Below are 5,000 nucleotides of genomic sequence, written 5' to 3'. Positions count from 1 at the left end.
GCGCAGATTTTTCGACGAACATGGGCTGGACGCTGGACTGGCCGGGCCATGCAGGAAAATTCATCGAGGGGACACGCTGACGAAACAGCGCTGGTTCAGGCACGGCGGGCAGTGGTGGAATCGGCAGCGCCGACGAAATCGGCACAGTCGGCAGAATCGGCAGCGGGTGCTGGCGATGGGTCTGGACGGGCTGGATAGTCCAAGGCTCGACGAGAAAGACTGCTGGTTTAGACACTGGGGCAGTGGCAGCCCGCGGGACAGTGTCGGCAGATTCGGCAGCGCAGATTTGTGCGGCTGCAGGTTCGTCGGGGAAAATCGGCAGCGCAGATTTTGCGACGAACATGGGCTGGGCGATGGACTGTCCAGGCCAGGCAGGAAAATTTGTCGAGGGGACACGCTGACGAAACAGCGCTGGTTCAGGCACGGCGGGCAGTGTTGGAATCGGCAGCGCCGACGAAATCGGCAAAGTCGGCAGAATCGGCAGCGCAGATTTTTCGACGAACACGGGCTGGACGGTGGACTGTCCAGGCCAGGCAGGAAAATTCGTCGAGGGGACACGCTGACGAAACAGCGCTGGTTCAGACACGGTGGGCGCAGTGTTGGAATCGGCAGCGCCGAGAAAATCGGCAAAGTCGGCAGAATCGGCAGCAGGTGCTGGCGATGAGTCAGGACGGACTGGATAGTCCAAGGCTCGATGAGAAAGACCGCTGGTTTAGACACTGGGGCAGTGGCAGCCCGCGGGGCAGTGTCGGCAGATTCGGCAGCAGTGTCTGCCGATTCGGCAGCGTTGGCTTGTTGGCGCGGGGGGCCGATGCGAGTGGGGACTTGGGCAGCGGGCAGTGAAAGCAAGAGTTTCCCCGATGCTGCCGGGAAAAACGCTCCCCGGGATGGCCGGGTGAGATGACCCGGCGGCCCGCGACGGGTCATTCAATTCCATGCCCCGTCAACATAACTCCCGATGTACTGTTTGCTTTTTCGGAAGAAGAGATCCATCCCCCCATCCTCGGCCAGCCAAAAACGCTCCAATTAATGGCCGGGTGAGATGACCCGGCGGCCCGCGACGCGTCATTCAAATCACTGCCCTATCGGCTACAACTGCTGATGGGTGGGATTAGAGGCCTGCCATGGTGGTGAGGGGCGGCGAGGACCGTGAAAGCTAGAGTTTTTCAGAGGCTGCCGGGAAAAAGGCCCCTCGGGTGGCGGGGTGCGAGGACCAGGCGCGTCATTCAATTCTCTTCCCTATCAACTTGGCTCCCGTTGGCGGGATTGGAGGCCTACTGTTTGTTACAGGGCTAAAATCGTCAGGGGAAGAGCTGACGAAACAATGCTGGTTTGGATGCAGGGGGTAGTGTTGGAATCGGCAGCGCGGACAAAATCGGCAAAGTCGACAAAAAAGACTGTTGGCCTGGACATCGGGGCAGCGGCAGCCATGCCGACAGGGGGGGAAATCGGCAGCGCAGATTTGTGCAGCTGCAGGTTCGTCGGGGAAATCGGCAGCGCAGATTTTTCGATGAACATGGGCTGGAAGATGGACTGTCCAGGCCAGGCAGGGAAATTCGTCAAGGGGACACGCTGACGAAACAGCGCTGGTTTAGACACGGTGGGTGCAGTGTTGGAATCGGCAGCGCCGACGAAATCGGCAAAGTCGGCAGAATCGGCAGCGGGTGCTGGCGATGAGTCTGGACGATTTATAGTCCAGGGCTTGATGGAAAAGACTGTTGGTCCAGACAATGGGGCAGTGGCAGCGCGGATTTGTGCAGCTGCAGGTTCGTCGGGGAAAATCGGCAGCGCAGATTTTTCGACGAACAGGGGCTGGGCGCTGGACTGGCCGGGCCAGGCAGGAAAATTCGTCAGGGGGCCACGCTGACGAAAACAGGGGCTGCGGAGTGGAAAATCGGCAGCGCAGATTTTTCGACGAACAGGGGCTGGACCGGCCGGGCCAGGCAGGAAAATTCGTCAGGGGGGCACGCTGACGAAAAGAGGGGCTGCCGCGTGGAAAATCGGCAGCGCAGATTTTTCGACGAACAGGGGCTGGACCGGCCGGGCCAGGCAGGAAAATTCGTCAGGGGGGCACGCTGACGAAAAGAGGGGCTGCCGCGTGGAAAATCGGCAGCGCAGATTTTTCGACGAACAGGGGCTGGACCGGCCGGGCCAGGCAGGAAAATTCGTCAGGGGGGCACGCTGACGAAAAGAGGGGCTGCCGCGTGGAAAATCGGCAGCGCAGATTTTTCGACGAACAGGGGCTGGACCGGCCGGGCCAGGCAGGAAAATTCGTCAGGGGGGCACGCTGACGAAAAGAGGGGCTGCCGCGTGGAAAATCGGCAGCGCAGATTTTTCGACGAACATTCGTCAGGGGGGCACGCTGACGAAAAGAGGGGCTGCCGCGTGGAAAATCGGCAGCGCAGATTTTTCGACGAACATTCGTCAGGGGGGCACGCTGAGGAAAACAGGGGCTGCCGCGTGGAAAATCGGCAGCGCAGATTTTTCGACGAACAGGGGCTGGATGCTGGACCGGCCGGGCCAGGCAGGAAAATTCGTCAGGGGGGCACGCTGACGAAAAGAGGGGCTGCCGCGTGGAAAATCGGCAGCGCAGATTTTTCGACGAACAGGGGCTGGACTGGCCGGGCCAGGCAGGAAAATTCGTCAGGGGGGCACGCTGACGAAAAGAGGGGCTGCCGCGTGGAAAATCGGCAGCGCAGATTTTTCGACGAACAGGGGCTGGACGCTGGACTGGGCCAGGCAGGAAAATTCGTCAGGGGGGCACGCTGACGAAAACAGGGGCTGCCGCGTGGAATGGCAGCCTACACGCAGATGCGAATTCGGCAGCGCACGATGGCTTGAGCAGGTCATGGGTTCGACTTGGCGCGATCTGAAACCTGGACGAGGGACTGTCGACGCTGGACGAGCCAGCGCGGTGGCCTGTCGTGCCCCGTTCAGGGGGGGCCTGCCGCGGAGACAGCCCTCGCGGGCTCGACAGCGCAGGCCAGCGTCCCCGACGTCGCTGGCCGCGGCAGGCGAGCTGCCGGGGTTCCCGCATTCCTACAAGAAAACGTCGTGCTTTCCACATGAAACCAATCCAGTAAAATCAGCCATATTTTTATGAGGCTGCCCACTGAATTTGGGGTCATTCCGGGCCGGTTCCTAGTTTTGCGGATTTACTCGATTTCTAATGGTAGGAAAATTAAAACAAATACTTCCCGACCTCGAAAAATTCTGGGAAAATTAATGAAGGTGGATTGGATTTTTGCCAACCTCTGTGCAAAATTTCAGCTCAAAATACCAAGAAATGAATTTTTTAGAGGGGGGGTGACAGCTGGGACCTAGTAGTGTCTCCCCCTGCCAGAGCTGCAATGACACTTATTGCTCTTTAGGGAGCCACCAGGCCGGCGCCCCTCAAAGACCACACGCGCGCGCGCGCCCGCCCGCGCTGGGCGCTGGGGCGCTGGGGCCTGAGGGCCTGGGGCCCTTGGGGGCCCTTGGGCGCTTGGGCGCGCGCGCGCGCGCCCCCGCAGCCATGCCGCGCTGCGCGACGCGCGGACAGCCCCTGCTGGCTTGCTCTCTCGCCCGCGGGGGGGCTGCCTTCGGGCCCTGGCCCCCCGCGTTCTGGCCTGCCCCCTGCGTGGGAGAGGCTAGGCGCTGCAGGGGCCAGCCCGACGTCGCTGGCCGCGGCAGGCGACAGCCCGACATCGCTGGCCGCGGCAGGGGCCAGCCCGACGTCGCTGGCCGCGGCAGGCGACAGCCCCTGCTGGCTTGCTCTCTCGCCCGCGGGGGGGCTGCCTTCGGGCCCTGGCCCCCCGCGTTCTGGCCTGCCCCCCGCGTGGGAGAGGCTAGGCGCTGCAGGGGCCAGCCCGACGTCGCTGGCCGCGGCAGGCGACAGCCCCTGCTGGCTTGCTCTCTCGCCCGCGGGGGGGCTGCCTTCGGGCCCTGGCCCCCCGCGTTCTGGCCTGCCCCCCGCGTGGGAGAGGCTAGGCGCTGCAGGGGCCAGCCCGACGTCGCTGGCCGCGGCAGGCGAGCCGCCGGGGTTCCCGCATTCCTACAACAAAACGTCGTGCTTTCCACATGAAATCAATCCAGTAAAATCAGCCATATTTTTATGAGGCTGCCCACTGAATTTGGGGTCATTCCGAGCCGGTTCCTATTTTTTCCGATTTCCTCGATTTTTAATGGTAGGAAAATAAAAAAAAATACTTCCCGACCTCGAAAAATTCTGGAAAAATTAATAAAGTTGGATTGGATTTTTGCCAACCTCTGTGCAAAATTTCAGCTCAAAATACCAAGAAATGAATTTTTTAGAGGGGGGGTGACAGCTGGGACCTAGTAGTGTCTCCCCCTGCCAGAGCTTCAATGACACTTATTGCTCTTTAGGGGGGTGCCCCCTGACTGGCCATGGGGCGCGCTGGCCTGGCGCCCATAGGCCTGCCGCGGGGGATATGTGGGCTGTTGCTAAACTCGGACTAAGGTGGGGGGCCTCATGGCCCGAAGTATTGCTGGCATCGATGACCCGTTTTCCGGCCGGCGACGACCCGATTCCGGCCACCGTCTTCGGGACCCGCTCCAAGCCGTCGGGCGCGTTGGGGCTGCTTATCCGCGGCGTGGGCGTGGCATTCATTTGCCGTGCTTGTGCCAAGGTGCTGGCAGCTGCTGCGCGGCTGTCTGCTTGCCGCGACGTCACGGCGGCGGTGGCCGCTGCCCCTGCTCGCAAGTCGGAGGCCTGGCCGACGTGGCTGGTGCGGACCGCCGAGCTTGGGGATTGCGAGGAGAGCTCTACGCTGGCGTGGGCGTGGCATTAAATTGCCGTGCGCGCGCCCATGCGTTGGCTCTCCTCGCAATCCCCGACCTCGTGGCGTGACGTGCCCGCTGCCGAGGCCTGGCCTCCGTCTTGCGAGCCGGGGCTGACAGCCCCCCGCATGATTGTCCCTGTCGTTCCCCCCCGCGGCCTGTCCCTTGTCCCTTCGAGATCCTTCGCCTCCGGCTGCGGTGGCAGCTGCCCGTGCTCGCAA

The sequence above is a fragment of the Populus nigra genome, chromosome 2 (genome assembly GCF_951802175.1).
Source record: "Populus nigra chromosome 2, ddPopNigr1.1, whole genome shotgun sequence".
Taxonomy (NCBI): Eukaryota; Viridiplantae; Streptophyta; class Magnoliopsida; order Malpighiales; family Salicaceae; genus Populus; species Populus nigra.
The sequence above is the reverse complement of the archived record's forward strand: the minus strand, read 5'-3'. Positions refer to the sequence as shown.